General features: G+C 37.6%; 1 long non-coding RNA gene across 2 annotated transcripts in view; it reads left to right on the forward strand.

Moving 5' to 3' along the window:
* The window catches only part of LOC136792865 (uncharacterized), a 304,067-nt gene that overhangs the window by 80,742 nt on the left and 205,158 nt on the right, over nucleotides 1–18,167 (forward strand). The gene's annotated exons all lie outside the window — the stretch shown is intronic.

Here is an 18,167-nt window from a genome sequence, read left to right on the forward strand (position 1 = left end):
ACTTAGAGGGAACAGGGCTGGGTTGGATCCCAGTCTTGCCTCTGACCAGGGCAGAGGCAGCCTTTGCCAGTGCATGTGTCCCTGCACATGCTGGAGAGAGAGCAAAACCAGCTCAGTAGTGTGGCTTCAACCCCTCTAGCCCTGACCCAGCCTCTAGACAAGGCATGCAGTTTTTACAGGGAAAATGTGAAATCAGCACAGAAGTGCAGTTCTAAGCCCTCAGGCCCTTTCCCCATCCGCAATAGGGAAGCGAATGCCATTGAGCATAAGAGAAGCCCCAGCTTGCACCTGGCTCTCGCTCTAACCGCTCTCCAACTCCAGCCCTGCCTCTCACCAAGGCAGTAGCTGCCAGTGCACCCCAGCGGAAGGTTTGGCCCATGTTCACGCCAGATCCAGCTCTCCCACCAAAGCTACTAGGCACACGCAGACTGCATAAGGGTGTTCCCACACAATGACACTCCCTCAGGTGCACATGGAATGTTCTCCAGGAGAGATCACATGTAGGCCACAAAATAAGTCTCAACAAATTTAAGAGGAAATTATATCAAGCGTATTTTCCACTACAGTGGTATGAAACTAGAAATCAATTACATGGGGCTTCCCTGGTGGTGCAGTGGTTAAGAATCCACCTGCCAATGCAGGGGACACAGGTTCAAGCCTTAGTCCGGGAAGATCCCACATGCCGCAGAGCAGTTAAGCCCGCGAGCCACAACTACTGAGCCCACGCACCGCAACTACTGAAACCTGCGTGCCTAGAGCCAGTGCTGCACAAGAGAAGCCACCACAATAAGAAGTCTGTGCAGCACAATGAAGAGTAGCCCCCACTCTCCGCAACTAGAGAAAGCCCGCATGCAGCAACGAAGACCCAATGCAGCCAAATAAATAAATAAATACATTTAAATTTAAAAAAAAAGAAAAAATCAGTTATAGGAAGAAAAATGGAAAAAACACAAACATATGGAGAATAAACAATAAAATACCACTAAAAAAATCAATGGGTCAACAAAGAAATCAAAGAGGGAATCAGAAAATACCTTGAAATAAATGCAGATTAAAAAACACAACTTTCCAAAATCTATGAGATGCAGCAAAAGCAGTCCTAAGAGAGTTCATAGCAATACAGGCTTACCTCAGTAAACAAGAAACATCTCAAACAACCTAACATACAATCCAAAGAAATTAGAAAAAGAGCAAACAATGCCCAAAGTCAGCAGAAGGAAGGAAATAATAAAGATCAGAATGGAAATAAATAAAATAGAAACCAAGAAAACAATAAAAAAGATCAATGAAACCAAGAGCTAGTTATTTGAAAAGACAGACAAAATTGATAAGCCTTTAAGCAGGATCATTAAAAAGAAAGAAAGTACCCAAATAAAATAAGAAATGAAAGAGGAACATTAAAACTGATATCACAGAAATACAAGCAATCATAAGAGAATACTATGAACAGTTACATACCAACAAATTGGACAACCTAGGAGAAATGGATAAATTCCTAGAAACATAATTTTCCAAGACTGAATAAGGAAGAAATAGATAATCTGAATTTATGATTTACTAGTATTGAAATTGAATTAGTAATCATAAAACTCCCCAAAAAACAGATGTCTATGGCCAAACACTTCACAGGTAAATTCTACCAAACACATAAGGGCACACCCTGAAACTCATTCTATGTATCAGGTCACCATTACCTGATACAAAAACCAGACAACCTGATACAAAAACCAGACAAAGACACTACAAAAAAAGAATATTACAGGCCAATATCTCTGATGAATATAGATGCAAAAATTCTCAACAAAATGTCAGCAAACCTAATTTAGCAATATATAAAATATATATTATATATATTATATATATATATACACCCATTCATGATAAAAACCCTCATCAAAGTTGGTTGTAGGATCAGGCCCCACAAGATGGCTGCTCTCTTGCTCTCTGTACATCCCCTGCCCAACCCAGTCCTGCCTCACCCTTACCTTATGCACATGATTGCCTCTCCTTCCTTCCTAAGCTGAAAGTTTAATCAGTAACCACTTGCATGATTGACCCAACCCCCAGCTAACAACTGTTCTAGCCCTTGGAACAGAATGACTCCGGTATGTTCCATCATCAACAGGAAATGCTGGCCCTCACCCCAGTCCCCCTGGCAACCAAGGATACCTTCTGGCATCATACCCCCATAACTGATAGCCTCCTACTCTCCTGTGGAGCAAAGATTGCTGCTACATCCTACCTGCCATTGACCATAAACATTGTTCCAGGACCTTGGACTCTGACTTGTAAGATTCTCTGTCCAATAAATCACAGATGTCTCTGTCACTGGTGCTGGGTTCTTTCTTTGGTCTAGCATCTTGGCAATTACAAGGATTGCAAGACTCCAGGGCACAGTGCAACATGGGTATTAGAGGGAACATAGCTCAACAAAAATAAATGACATTTATGACAAACCCACAACCAACATAATACTCAATGATGAAAAGCAGAAAGCTTTTCCTCTAAAATCAGGGACAAGACAAGGATGTGCACTCTTGCTGCTCCTATTTAACATAGTCTTGAAAGTCCTAGGCACAGCAGTCAGAGAAGAAAAAGAAATAAAAGGCATCCAAATTGGAAGGGAAGTAAAACTGTCACCATTTGCAAACAACATGATACTTTATGTAGAAAATCCTGAAGTCTCCACCAAAAAACAATTAGGACTAAAAAATAAATTTAATAAAGTTGCAGGATACAAGATTATTATGCAGAATCTCTTATTTTTCTACATACTAATAACAAACTATCAGAACGAGAAAGCAAGAAAACAATCCCATTTGTAATTGCATCAAAAAGAATAAAATAGCTAGGAATAAACTTGAACAAGGAGGTAAAAGATCCATACTCTGAAACCTATAAGACATTGACGAAGGAAACTGAAGACGATACAAAGAAATAGAAAGGTATCTGTGTTCATGAACTGGAAGAATTAATATTAAAATGTCCATAGTACCCAAGGCAATTTACAGATTTAATACAATCCCTATCAAAATACCCATGACATTTTTCACAGAACTGGAACAAATAATTTCAAAATTCATATGAGACCACAAAAGACCCTGAACAGCCAAAGCAGTCTTAAGTAAAAAGAACAAAGCTGGAGGTATCACACGCTCTGACTTCAGACTACAGAGCTACAGTAATCAAACCAGTATGGTACTGGCACCAAAACAGACACATTGCTCATTGGAACAGAACAGAGAGCCCAGAAATAAATCCATGTACAAATGGTCAGTTAATCTATGACAAAGGAGGCAAAACTATACAATGGAGAAAAGACAGTCTCTTCAATAAGTGCTGTTGGGAAAACTAGACAGCTACATGTAGAAGAATGAAATTATAACATTTTCTCACACCATATACAAAAATAAACTCGAAATGGATTAAAGACTTAAATGTAAAAATGGAAACCATAAAACTTCTAGAAGAAAACATAGTCAGTACATTCTTTGACATAAGTCTTAGCAATACTTTTTTGGATCTGTCTCCTCAGGCAAGGAAAACAAAAGCAAAAATAAACAAATGGGACCTAATCAAACTTAAAAGCTTTTGCACAGTTCAGGAAACCACCAACAAAACAAAAATATCACCTACTGAATCGGAGAAGATATTTGCAAATGATATGTCTGATAAGGGGTTAATATCCAAAATATATAAAGAGCTCATATAATCAATATAAAAAAAAAAAACCTGAACAATCTAATTAAAAAATGAGCAGAAGACCTGAATAAAAATTTTTCCAAAGAAGACATACAGATGGCCAACAGGTACATAAAAAAAGACACTCAACATCACTAATCATCTGGTAAATGTAAATCCAAACCACAATGAGATATCACCTCACACCTGTCAGAATGGCTATTGTCAAAAAGATAACAAATAAATGTGGGTGAGGATGTGGAGAAAAGGGAACCCTAGTATATTGTTGGTGGGAATGTAAATTGGTGCAGCCACTATGAAAAACAGTATGGAAGTTCCTCAAAAAAGTAAAAATAGAACTGCCATCTGATCCAGCAATTCCACTCCTGGGTGTGTGTGTGTATATATATATATACGTATATATATATATATATATATATATATATATATATATATATATATATGTATATATATATATGTATATATATATGTATATATATATATATGTATATATATATATACATACATATACACAAAGGAAAAAAACACCAATTTAAAAAGATATTTGCATAGTAACACTATTTACCATAGTCAAGATATGGAAACAACCTACGTGTCCATCAACAGATGAATGGATAAAGATGTGATATATACATATATATGTACATGTGATGGAATATTACTCAGCCATAAAAAAGAATGAAATCTTGCCACTTGCAGCAACATGGATAGACCTAGAGGGTCTAGGTCTCTGAAGTGAGACAAAGAAAGACAAATACTGTATGTTTTCACTTACATGTGGAATCTAAAAAATAAACTAAACTAATGAAAATAACAAAATAGAAACAGACTCACAGCTGTAGAGAGCAAACCAGTGGTTACCAGTGGGGAGAAGGGTGGGGGGAGGGACAGGATAGAGGAAGGGCATTAAGAGGTACAAACTACTAGGTATAAAATAAATAAGATACAGGATGAATGTACATTTATGAATGTACAGCACAGAGAATATAGTCAATATTTTATCATAACTTTAAATGGAGTATAATCTGTTAAAAATATCAAATTCCTGTTGTACACCTGAAACTAATATTGTATTGTAAATCCACTATACTTCAAAAAAAAATCAAATTTCAAACTGTCTTGAAACTATGGTGGAAAAAAACAAAGAAAAAGAAAAGTCTCACATAGTGAATGGGGGAAAATGCTAAAATTAATATGGATTGCACTGCTGCTTCCAGCTAGAAGAGTGGGACTGGACTTGCCTTCCTGATATAAATAACTAAAAACTGGACAAAAATATATGGGACTGCTTTTAGACATTGAGCCCTGCAGGACTGTGATCCCAGAGAATGTCTGCCCTGGCTTTCTGCCTGGAGGCATTTTCCTGACTGGTGTGCAGAGCAGGGATCCAACAGAGTTCTGGATGAGTCAGAGCCACAGAGTTTGGAGTCAGGAGCTGGAATCTGTGGAGCAGAGAACCAGAGGGGGCGGGGCGCAGGCCACAGAGAAAGAGCTCCAAAAATGCATAGGGTCTGACTTGGTCTTTGCTCACTAATCTGGGTACACACAGGGTAAACCTCTGCTGGGTGGGGCAAAAGGTGTCAGGAGCTGTAAAGGGAACAGTCTTCAGAGCTCCCACAGGGCTCTGAGAAGCTGGAGGACCAGACAGCCTAGATAGAGCTGAGGCCTCCCAAAGAGGCACTGAGATGCAGAACAAACAAAAACTCCGGAAAGCAGTGGGCTCCTAAAATTCTGATGAACAATGAAATAGTTTCATCTTCTTTTGTGACCAATTAATGAAATCTGAATATTTTGAAATTTCCATTATGATTTTTTTTCTCCTTACCTCTGAATTAGACTCATTTTAGTTTCCAGATGTATGAGTTTGGGAGAATATATCTTCATTACCAGTTTCCAGCTTTTTTAGAATTTTGTGACATAGTTGTAGGGCCTCATATATGGTCAATTTTTGTGATTATTTCAACTCTCCTTGGAAAAAAGCATGATTTTTCTTTGCTTCCTTTTTTCCTGTTTTTTATTAGATTTAATGGAATTTCCCATATTCTATTTATTTTCTTCTGCTAGAAAGCTTCCTTCCCTTTGGGAGTTGTGCATTATTCTTTCATTCTCTCAGTGGTTGCTTTTAAATTTTAATATACATACCAAGGATAGCCTGAAGTTAATTAACATTTTTATTCTCCTTTTAAAAAATTATCCCACCTTAATCTTCTGATAATTTCAGAGTATTTTTGATCCACTGTATTTTGAAGGTATCCCCACCCTACCCCACAAATTAACCATCTTCCTTACCATTTCCCAAGTTTCTAGAGGCATTTCCTGTCCTTAATTCACAGACCAGCAGGTCTTTTGTGGCTCCCAACTGTGCAGGAAGCCCAGCTTCAACTCCCTGATTCACAGAGCTTACGACTCACCTCTTCTTTTGTGGACATTAAAAACCACAGCTCCCAACCCTGAGGCCATGATCCATTTTATTGAACAATTTATTTATTAAGTAAAATGAGGATCCAAAAAGAACATAGATTGTAATTGTTTGATATTCTAAGTATCTTTTAATTTTTACTGTTGTTCAGCCCTGCCTCTCCCCCACCTTTTTTTGAAATTTATCAGAGAATCCAGGTAGTTTTTCTGTAGTTCCTCACAGTCAGGAGTTTCCTAATGACATCCCTGTCGTGTTTACCATGTTTCCAGGTTCCCTATTCTTCCTGTAAACTGGTAATTAGATCTAGGGCTTCATCATATTCCTGAGGACCTGGTAAGAGTCATTCAGTATGGGTTCCTGTTGCTTTGGCTTTGAAATTCTCATGCATTCCTGCCACGGGGGAATGTCCTTTCTTTCTTTCTTCCTCTTTTCTTAAAATTATAATTTCATTTTGTAATAGAGTCACAAGAAGTTGCACAAACAGTATAGAGTTTCCATGTACCCTTCCTTCTAGCTTCCTTCAATGATAATACTGTATGTTACAAAGCCATAGTACTTTGGCAAACCCAGGAAATTGACATTGTCATGATGCTATTTACTCGGGTACAGACATTTTTCAGATTTTGCCAGTATGTTTTTCTTTTTTTTTTTTTTTTTTTGTAAATTGTGGTAAGAACACTTAACAGGAGATCTATCCTCTTAACAGATTTTAAGTGTACAGCACAATATTGTTATCCGTAGGCATAATGCTGTACTGCAGATTCCTGGAACTTATTCACCTTGCATAACTGAAATTTTATACCATTAATTAGCACCTTCCACTTTCTTCATCTCCCAGCCCCTGGCAACCACCATTATATCCTTTGCTACTATGAGTTTGACAATTTTAGATACCTCATGTAAGTGAAATCGTGCAGTATTTGTCCTTTTGTGACTGGCTTTTTTCACTTAACATAAGTTGTCACATATTGCAGGATATCCTTCTTTTTTAAAGCTAAATATTTCATTGTATGTATAGCACGCTTTTTAAAATTCATTCATCCCTTGATGGATGTTTCGATTGTTTCCTTCCATGTGTTGGCTATTGTGAATAGTGCTTTAATGAATGTGGGAATGTTATTATCTCATAGGAAGCCAATATCTCTTCAAGATCCTTATTTCAGTTCTTTTGGATAAATACCCAGAAGTGGGGTTGCTGAATCATATGGTAGATCTATTTTTAATTTTCTGAGGAACTTCCATACTGTTTTCTATAGAGGCCGCATCATTTGGCATTCCCATCAACAGTGTACAAGGGTTCCAGTTTCTTGACATCCTCACCAATACTTACTGTCTTTTGTCTTTTTGGTAATAGCCATCCTAACAAGTGTGAGGTAATACGTCATTGTTGTTTTGATTTGCATTTTCCTGATAATTCGACTTTGACACCTTTTCATATATGTGTTGCCCATTTGGTTGTATTCTTTGGAGAAATGTCTTTTCAAGTCCTTTGCCCATTTTTTAACCAGGCTATTAGGTTTTGGGCTTTTTGTTTGTTTTTGCTATTGATTCGTGGCAGTTCCTTATATATTTTGGAAATTTATCACTTAAAAGATATATGGTTTGTGAATATTTTATCCCATTCCATAAGTTGCCTGTTTACTATGCTGATGGTTTTCTTTGCTGTGCAGAGGCTCTTTAGTCTGATGTAGTCCCACTTGTCTATTTTTCCTTTGTTGTCTGTGCTTTTGGTATCATAGTCATGAAATCATCACCAAATCTAATGTCGTGAAATGTTTCCCCTGTTTTCTCCTAGGACTTTTAAAATTTCAAATCACAGGTTTACATTTTTAGTCCGTTTCAAATTGACTTTTGTGTGTGCTATAAGATAAAGGTCTAATTTCATTCTTTTGCATGTGGATATCCAGTTTTCCAGCATCATTTGTTGACTAGATTATCCTTCCCCCATTGTTTACATTTGGCAATCTTGTTGAAGATCAGTTGACCTCATACTGATGGATTTATTTTTAGGCTATCTATTCTGTTCCATTCATCTGTATGTCTATCTTTTTTTTTTTTTTTTTTTTTTTTTTTTTTTTTTTTTTTTTTTTTTTTTGCGGTATGCGGGCCTCTCACTGCCGTGGCCTCTCCCGCCGCGGAGCACAGGCTCCGGACGCACAGGCTCAGCGGCCATGGCTCACGGGCCCAGCCGCCCCGCGGCACGTGGGATCCTCCCGGACCAGGGCACGAACCCGCGCCCCCTGCATCGGCAGGCGGACTCCCAACCACTGCGCCACCAGGGAAGCCCTGTATGTCTATCTTTATACAAGTACCACACTGTTTTGATTATTATACATGGTAGTTAGCTTTGAAATCAGGAAGTGTGAGTCCTCCGGTGTTTTTCTCCTTTCTCAAGACTGATTTGACTATTCAGGGTCTTTTGTGGTTCCATATGAATTTTAGATTTCTATAAAATTTCTATAAAATTTCTATAAAAAATGTCATTAATATTCTGATAGGGGTTTCATTGAATCTGTAGATCATTTTGGGTAGTATGTACATTTTAACATTAAATACTCCAATCTGTGAACAGAGATGTCTTCCCATTTTTATTGTCTTTAATTGATTTTAGCAATGTTTTGAAGTTCTCAGTGTAAAAGACTTTCATCTCTTCTTCGAGTTTATTCCTAAGCATTTTAATCTTTTTGATACTATTACAAATGGGATTATTTTCCTAATTTTCTTTTCAGATAGTCTGTTAGTGTAGAGACATACAACTGATTTTTGTATGTTAATTTTATATCCTGTAACTTCACTGAATTATTTTATTAGTTCTAACAGTTTTTTTGTGTATGGCATCTTTAGGGTTTTCCATATATAAGATTATGTCATCCACAGACGGGGGAAATTTTATTTCTTCCTTTCCAATTTGGATGCCCTCTGTTTCTTTTTCTTGCCTAATTTATCTGGTAAGGACTCCATTGCTATGTTAAATACAAGTGGTAAGTGAGAATCCTTGCCTTGCTCCTAATCTTAGTGAGAAAGATTTTAGTCATTCACTGTTGGGTATAATATTCACTGTGGTCTTTATTATGTTGAGGTAATTTCTCTCTATTCCTAGTTTGTTGAAAGTTTTTATCAAAAAAGGATGTTGAATTTTGTCAAATGATTTTTCCACATCTATTGAGATGATCATGTGATTTTTTTCCTTCATTCTGTTAATGTGGTATATACCATTAATTGATTTGCATATGTTAAACCATTTTTGCATACTATGTATGAAATAAATTTCACTTGGTCATGGTGTATGATCCTTTTAATGTACTATTGAATTCGGTTTGCTAGTATTTTGTTGAGGATTTTTGTACCTATGTTCATCAGGGGTATTGGCCTGTAGTATTTTTTTAATTTGCCTTCATTTGGGTTTTGTATCAGGGTAATGATTTGGAGGAGTTTTCTCCTCTATAAATTTTGGAAAAGTTTGAGAAGTACAGGCATTAATTTTTCTTTAAATATTTTGTAGAATTCACTGTCAAAGCTACCTGGTTCTGGGGTTTTCTTTGTTGGGAGGTTTTTAATTACTGTTTCAATATGCTTACTAGTTAAAGGTGTATTCTGACTTACTATTTCTCATAGTTTAGTCTGGGCAGGTTGTATATTTCTAGGAATTTATCTATTTCTTCCAGGTAATCCAGTTTGTTGGTGTGTAATTGTTCATAGCAGTCCCTTATGATCCTTTATACTTCTGTGACATCTGTTGTAATGGCTTCTCTCCCATTTTTTATTTCATTTATTTGAATCTTCTTCTTTTTTATTAGTTAATCTAGCTAACGGTTTGTCAATTTTATTTTTTTCAAAGAACCAACTCAGTTTTATTGATTTTTTTCTATTGTTTTCCTATTTACTCTTTCATGTATTTCTTCTCTAAACTTTTTTATTTCTTTATTTTTTTTCTTTGGGGGAGTGGGGGGTCAAGGGCTTCCTATTCTACTATTCTACCATCTTACAAATGTCACTCAGGGTATTTCCTTTTTTGTTTCTATGACCATCTAGATACTTTCTAAATTGCAAACTTAACATGGATTTTCATTTGTTTAAAGATGGACAGTTTTGTCTCTGAGTTAGTCAATCCGGATTTCTTCTTTATGCTTGTAATTTTAAAAATTGCTAGTATATACCATGAGTTGAAGTCTTCTCATTAATTTTTGCTAAGAGCCTGGTATGCACTTTAAAATCTGAATCCTTAGGTCTTCTGTGCACTCACCAAAATTTTCTGAAATTTTGTCTTTGAATTTTATTTTTGTTATGGCTGTTCTGGTTTATTAGTTAAGCACTAGTATAACTTTGAAGCTATGTTTCTATTTCTGGTCCACTGTCAGCTTATCTCTAATTTGTTTTAGCCCTTTGTTATTTTATCCTTCTTTCCAAAGGACAAACTTAAGTTTGTTCTGCTGATTGCTGATTTGATTTTATGTAGTGTCTACTATACTTTTCATTGTAATTTTGTTATATGATTTAATTTAGTTCTATTTTTCCTTAATGTTTTTATAATTTTCATTTCATTCTGTTTCCTTTCCTCTTTCTTCTCTATGTGTGGGTCCCATTTCCTAAAGGCTATATCTTCTCATATATTACTTAGTTTTCAAACTGTTTTGAGATTTTTTTTTTTCCTAGTAGCTATAGTAAATCTCTTTCGGAGTTCTCTTCTTCTGAACTTTCCATTCCCCTTATTCTATAGAGTTATTTTCAACCCCTTACTTTGGTTTATTTTATTACATGTATGTTTGTGTTTTTTTTTTTTTTTTCTTTTCACTCATACTGGAGACAGCTATAGAGATCTGTTCATTACCAATAAGGAAATAATTGCTAGGTTTCCAATGGTTTTGCTCCCTGTCCATTTGGGGGTTCATTAAATCCAATTTTTAGTTGTATTATTGGAAATCAGATTCACCTCTAGATCACCTAACTCCTAGAGCTCATAACACTCTCATCTAATATGGCTCTGCTGCATTGAAGTGGGACCTTGTATTCTACTCTGTTGGTTCTCATACTCTCAACAGATGGATGATATGAATGGACAGATCTTAAAGTAAGCAGAAAGCACTCCAACTCTTCCTGCTTTTGGTCTCCCAGCACATAAAAATCTCAAACTCCACTATGTACCATTACTCGGTTCTTCTTTTCCTTTTCTATCTGTTTCTGTGGAGTAAATTTCCTTGGGTTAAAAATAGATCATCTATAAAGCCTAATTTCTGCTTCTTGTCTGCTTGTTTTATAGAAGTTGGCAATCTACTTCTGTAATAGAAAAAGAAGTTTGATAGGGACAGGGGAAAGGAGGTAGTTTTCAGGCAGACTCCCTAAGTGACACCTTCTCAGTAGATATACAGCCACTTACTCTCCTGACTGGATCACACTTTGCATTTCCAAGTTTGGGGGACAAAACCAGGAAAAGTTGGAGCACTTTTCTGCTTAATTTCAGGTAGCTGTGAGGTAGACTGCCCATTGCATTTTTTCTCAATCCATATTTTCTAGCCTTACAGAATAAGGTTGGAGTCATTCTAGTAGGGTCTGAAGCATGAGGCTGTTTCCCCCCAAAATATGGGTGCAGAGGTGTGGAAAAGTGGTCAGTACTTCTGAGGGAAACATTTTAGATCCAAAAACATTTGGGGAAATCTTCTCCGACAGAAAAACGGTTACATTTTGGGGAGCTGTATCTTCTCTGGGAGAGTGTGAAGCTCTTGGCAGAGGGTTCCACATTTGCTATTCAAGAGAGCTATTGAGGTTGGGGAGGCAGAGAGTGTTAGTACATTTCCAAAAGTTTTAACATTTTACAGAATTCTCTAGCCAAACAAACATCTTGTATTCACCTACACATGGCATGTACTCTCTTCTTCACATCTTTGCATAGGCTCTGCTTTTGCCTAGAATACCCTCACTCTTCTTTCTCCTTGCCTGGGTAATTCCTACTTATTATTTGGTTCTCATATTAGATATTCTCTTTCTAGGAAGACATCCCTGACTCCTTTACCTTAATAGCTAAAATGGATGCCCTTCCACTTTGCACCTAAAGCATCTTGACATACTTTGTCATAGTACTTATTTTCCTCAATTGTTACTGCTTGTCTATGCCATTTTGGCAGACATCCTAGTTATATTAATCATGGTATTCCTAGGTTCATGAAAGTGGCACACAGTACATATTCAAGAAATATCAAATGAATTAATGCATAAGCAAAAAATGAATGAATGAGTTTTGGGTGGAATGAAGGAAATAGGACAAGGACTTTTATACTGTTTTTCACTTCTCTATGATCCTCCTGTATTAAGGAAAGAAATTTGTATTACCCAGTCATTTTTTATCATATATCTGAAGCAATCTCCCATGTAATTTATTAGAATGACTGTAATTCCCTGCAATCTGGGATCTACACCTATGTGATGAGATTTGACAAATAGCTGGAAGTTGCTCACTTAGGAACACTTCTGCACCTGCCATTCAACTTGAGATTCCAAATTTTTAGAGTTGTTTCCAATGTTAAATATTGCCAAATAAAATTTCTCCTCTTGTTTTTTCTTAATGTGAAAATATCCCTAATTTGGTTCCATGATTCAGCTCTCCTGTTTCTCTTGGGCAATAAGAGAGAAAAAGAAGGAACAAACATATGTTCATCATTCTACACACCTGGTACTATCATATGTCATCCTTTTTAATCATTAATAATGGTGCCAGGTTACACCTTTTTGAAAATAAAGTCATTAAAGTTTAGAGAAGCACAAAGTAATCAGGCCAAGGTCACCTGGATAGAGAAGAATGTATTGAGATTCGAATCCTGGTCTCAGTACTGTACTATTATACTAGTGATGTTGTGACTCTTACCTCCAGTCTACCAGAAAGCTCAACCTAATGCAGTGCCCCATAAATAATGTTTATTTTTAAGATATTTATTATCTGAATGTAAATGAAGGATTAAGGTACATGGGCACTTCACAGGCCAAGAGCACATAGAAGGTTTAAGAAGGGAAGTGAAAGATTTTGAGGACACAGGGAGGGGGAAGGGTAAGCTGGGATGAAGTGAGAGAGTGGCGTGGACATATATACACTACCAAATGTAAAATAGATCGCTAGTGGGAAGCAGCCGCATAGCACAGGGAGATCAGCTCGGTGCTTTGTGACCACCTAGAGGAGTGGGATAGGGAGGGTGGATGGAGTCACAAGAGGGAGGGGATATGGGGATATATGTATACGTATAGCTGATTCACTTTGTTCTACAGCAGAAACTGACACACCATTGTAAAGCAGTTATACTCCAATAAAGATGTTAATTAATTAATTAATTAATTTTTTAAAAGATTTGGTCTCTGTTAAATCCAGCTTCAGACTCCAAAGAAAGCAAAGATTCAAGCTGGGAGAGGCTGGCATGGGAAAAAACTAGGACTAAAATGCAGTGTCATCAAAGGGGACCAGGGCCTCTCTGCATGCCTTTGTGATAGCCTAGTTCTCCTTATATGGGTGCAAAAATGAGAGTTTTTAAAAAGCGATGAGTTTTACACTCCTTTTATAACCCCGGGCATATGATTCTGCCTAAGCAAGTGTGGGGTTGGGCACGTAATGGAGTATTCTGAGCCTTGGTTTCCTTACTCACTCACTATGTGGGAGTGATAGCCTCCCCTGCCATGACCACCCCTGAAGCCTGGAACAAAGGCAATGAACTCAGAGAACATTCCCATAAAGTTGAGGTGGGAGGGATAAAAATGGCCCCTCGGAGATGTCCACCTCCTAATCCCCAGAACCTGTGACTCTGTTACTTCACAATGGGCACTTTGTAGATGTGATTAAGTTAAGGGTTCTGGATGGGGAGATCACAGGAATACTTATAAGGGAAAGAGGGAAGCACAGGGGTCAGAGTGAGAGAGGAGTGTTGGATTGCTGGCTTTGACGATGGAGGAAGGGGCCGCAAGCCAAAGTATGTAGGTGGCCTCTAGAAACAGATTCAGCCCTAGAGCCTCCAGAAGGAATACAATTCTGCCGACCCCTTGACAATGGGGCCTATTGTACTCTGACCTACAGAACTGTGAATAATAAATTTGTATTGTTTAAGCCACTCAATATGTGGTAAATTGTTACAGAAACAATAGGAACAGGAATTAGGAATAGGCCTGAGTGAACAGAAAGGCAAAAGTTGTTCAGTGGAAACTTTGGTGTTTGCAGCCTGTTTGTTTTTTGGGAGGAGCTCCAGGAACATGCTAATTTGCATAGCTGCCTCAAAGCCTGTGTCTGCCAGTAGCTAGACAGCTGCCGGTGATTTCCTTCAGCTGTTTATTGGCTGGAAGCTACCAAAATACTCAGTTAAGGCAGTTTCACTGAAAATGAAGGTCACCCACAGTATCGCCTCTGATCTGTTACATGCAGGCCTGTTAGAATTCACCTCACATAAATTTTCTGTGCTGAGCCAGCTTTAGCCGCCAAACACCCAGGAACCAATCATAACAAATGATGCCGTGAATTTATGCTCTCTGAAATATATGCCTGTATTTGTACTCCTGGAAACATGTTTGGAATTGTGATTAACAGGAATATGCTTCTGAAGTAAGTTTAGTCAAATCTTTCAGCATACATCAGAGATCAGTGATAATATCCACCTCTTTTTTTTGACAAAGTAGAGTGTAAAAAAACAAAAAAAACCCCAACCAACCAAACAAAAAAACCCAACTAGTTTTTGCTGATAGTTTTAGATTCCTAGAGCAGTTTGGTTAGCATGAGGAGGTTGAAAGCCTAGATTCCTGAGCTTACTAAGGACTTTAGACCATTCTTTGATCTGAAGCAGAAGTAGAAATACTGGACACATGCAGTCTGTGATTCCAGGGGTAATGGGGGTGACAAATTGTGTTCCGGGATGGTTCAAGGATTGACGACCAACTGTAGAGATCTTGGAGACACGGTCATAAGAGCAAATGCATTGGATATTTGAGGCATCCTTGTACTAAATGCCTTCTTCCTACCTGAGTTGTGAAGGATTAAATGGCTGTGAATCATTTCCTTGTTAGCCACTACCCCGAGGAACCCAAAGAATCTGATGTTAGCAAAAGAGAAGAGACACAGAGCAGCTAGCTTCTCAGCATTTAGCGAGGAAAACGAAACCCTGTGTCCTCTTTTCAAAAGAAATGTGTGATGACTCGTACAGTTGCTAATAACTCATCAGGTGCTCGATTCCTATAGAAATATCAGCTTTGGCAGGTGCCCACTGACCCTACACTGTTGAGCAGCTTATCAGATTGAAAATGATGAACTCCTTGGCCAAGGGAGGAAAAACTCCATCAGTTATTTATTTTAGATTTGAGTAAATATTGTTTCTAGAGTGGAAGATACCATGGTTCAGGGCAACAGCTTTAGGGAAAGAACAGCTAAATATTTAATCTACTCTTATTCATCATAAGTGCTACACTGCTTTCTGAAATTGCCAACCAAAACTTGGTACAAAATTTTGTATTGAAGAGACTGGAATTCTAGATATTGCTTAGACATAGCAACCAGTACTTTACACATGGGGCATCATAATATATTTCATCTAGTAGAAAGTTTTAAAGGGAGGGAGAATTCAATGGACTGAATCAACTGTGAAGAATAAATACAGAAATTAACTCCTTGCACATCCTTTGTTCTGGGCCATTATACACTGTGTTACAATTGCCCCTATTGAGTTACTTCTGAAAGAATTTCTTGCATAATGGCATTTTAGTCATAACTGCAATGTCAACAAACAAGGCAGATTAATGGTTCCAGTCCTAAGCTGTCTTTGCTCTCTGCTTGTTAGAATTGTAGTCAGATCTTCGTTAGAATGAATGACATCTGATTCCATAAGGCAGTCACAACAGAGGCACCTTCTTGCTAGGGTGTCACCCTGCAGATGACAATGTAGGCCATTATGAATGACACTCCACAATTCGTTACTTCCTGCCTCAAATTGTAGTTAATCTTTCATCCGAACTGTACACATGTGCGGCTTTAAGTGGCCTGTCGCAGCGAGTACTCAGTAATGCTGCGAGCACATGGAGACTGACAGAAGGTAAATTGCTTATCGGGAGGTCTGTATTTCAATTCACAGCATATTCCAAACACGTCGAGGTGAAAGCACTCCACAACAGCTGCTTTCACTGCTAACTATTTTTGATGTAAATGTCAATAAAGCTCCAGGCCCTTTCATATTTTTGGCCAGGAATGTCCATCTTTTCCTATGCAGGCTGGTAGGTGGAGTTCCATTTATCTACTCTTAGGAACATGTCCTATAATAATGATGGCCTCTGGAGGCCGTTTAGAGTGATTGAGAGCAGTGATTGGGACAATAGGCTGCTGATGCTGGAGTGGGTTGACAGGTGACTGCTTTTGTACCCTCTCATCTGGTGAGGAAGGAAATAAAACACACTTCCATCCGGTCCACAGGCAATCACCTCCATGTTGAAGATCTACACCTATAGTTTATTCCATTCAGTCGAAAAACATTCGAGAACTGTGGTTATAAAACAATCACAAATTCCCCAGCAGGTCTAGAGTTTTTAAAGAGACAGCAACAGCATTCATCTCTGTAGGATTGCAGATAGGAGAATTAAGCAAACAGTTTTGAATGGGGTATGTATGCCTTTGAGGACCTTCCTCCTTTTCCTTGCAAATGTCCCTTTTGGGATACCAGCTGTTCATGCTGTATAACAAACTCTCTTTTAACTAATGCTCTGAGGAAGATGACTGAAGCTTGACCTTTAGCAGCTGAAAGCTAGCAGATATATTAAAAATCAATTCAAAGACGCTGCTTTTGAGCACATTTGCATTCAAATATATCTGTGTGTTACAGCTGTGAGTAAAACCTCATACTCTTTTATTCACCGCACTTATTGAGCATACGCTATAGGCAAGACATTATATTTTACACTAGGGTTAGGGATACAAACTAGAATTAGACACTCACTCACCTAGAGGTAGTAAGAATAATAATCTGAAGTGAAAGTATGCTAAACTTGTATTTATTTTTTATAGCCTTCCTTTGATTTCTAATTTTGTGTGATATTAGTAATGTATACACTTTATTATTAGAGTACTGCAGATAACATTTATAATAAATGTTTGGAGTACATGCTCTTTTTTTTCTGTGATATGAGTATGTAACTTAAAACTTTGGGTACAGTTATTCTCAAGGAAAAAGCATAACTCCAAAGCAGAAGTTAGACTAATCTTTTTTCAATCCAATCTTCACCACTTATTAGCCTACTAGTCTTGGGAGGCTTAAATAACCTTTACTTAATCTTTATTAGCCTTAGTTTCTTCATATGTTAACTAACAATAGCTAACATGCATGGAGTATTTACTACGAATCGGACACTTCGTTTGCATTATTAGATCCAATCCTTACAAAAGCCCTTGGAGTTGGGTGCCTTAATTATCGCATCTTACTAAGGGTAACATAACATGACTAGTAATGGAGCCGGGACTGGAATGTTTATAGAACCTCTATTTTAAATTACTGCTCTAAATTATCTTCAGCATGGTAAGAATAGTACCTTATAACATTATTGTATGCCTGAACTTTAGTAATACTGGATAAAAATTTCTTCTCTTCTCCCTGGAATTGAATCAGCAACTTGAGAAGTATCCAACAAGCTGTTGAAAATGAGAGAGGGTCACAACTGATTCTCACTTGTGACATCTGGGTGCTTTTCATAGTTGAGCTTGAAAGTGAATAAGAGTTGGATATTGTAGGGAAACTGTAAGCCAAGAGCATGGGAAGAGGAAAAAGCCATGGATGGGCTGCTCGGCATCTGGTGAGCCATGCCCTATCACTGCAAAGGGAACGTCTTACTGCCTGGTGGGACTTAGGATTGAGATTTGAAGATATGTAACAGACCTAACAACTTACTAACCATGTGATTTATTTGATGCCCACTTCTCTTGGGAAATAAAAATTATCTCACAGATTGTGATGAGAATTAAGTGGAATAATATATGGGAAAACACTTAAGGAACTCAGTGCTATACAGATGTGAATTTGTGCACTTTATCTCTCTGATCAGCTGTAAACTC

This window comes from Kogia breviceps, chromosome 17 (genome assembly GCF_026419965.1).
Source record: "Kogia breviceps isolate mKogBre1 chromosome 17, mKogBre1 haplotype 1, whole genome shotgun sequence".
In the NCBI taxonomy this organism is placed as follows: domain Eukaryota; kingdom Metazoa; phylum Chordata; class Mammalia; order Artiodactyla; family Physeteridae; genus Kogia; species Kogia breviceps.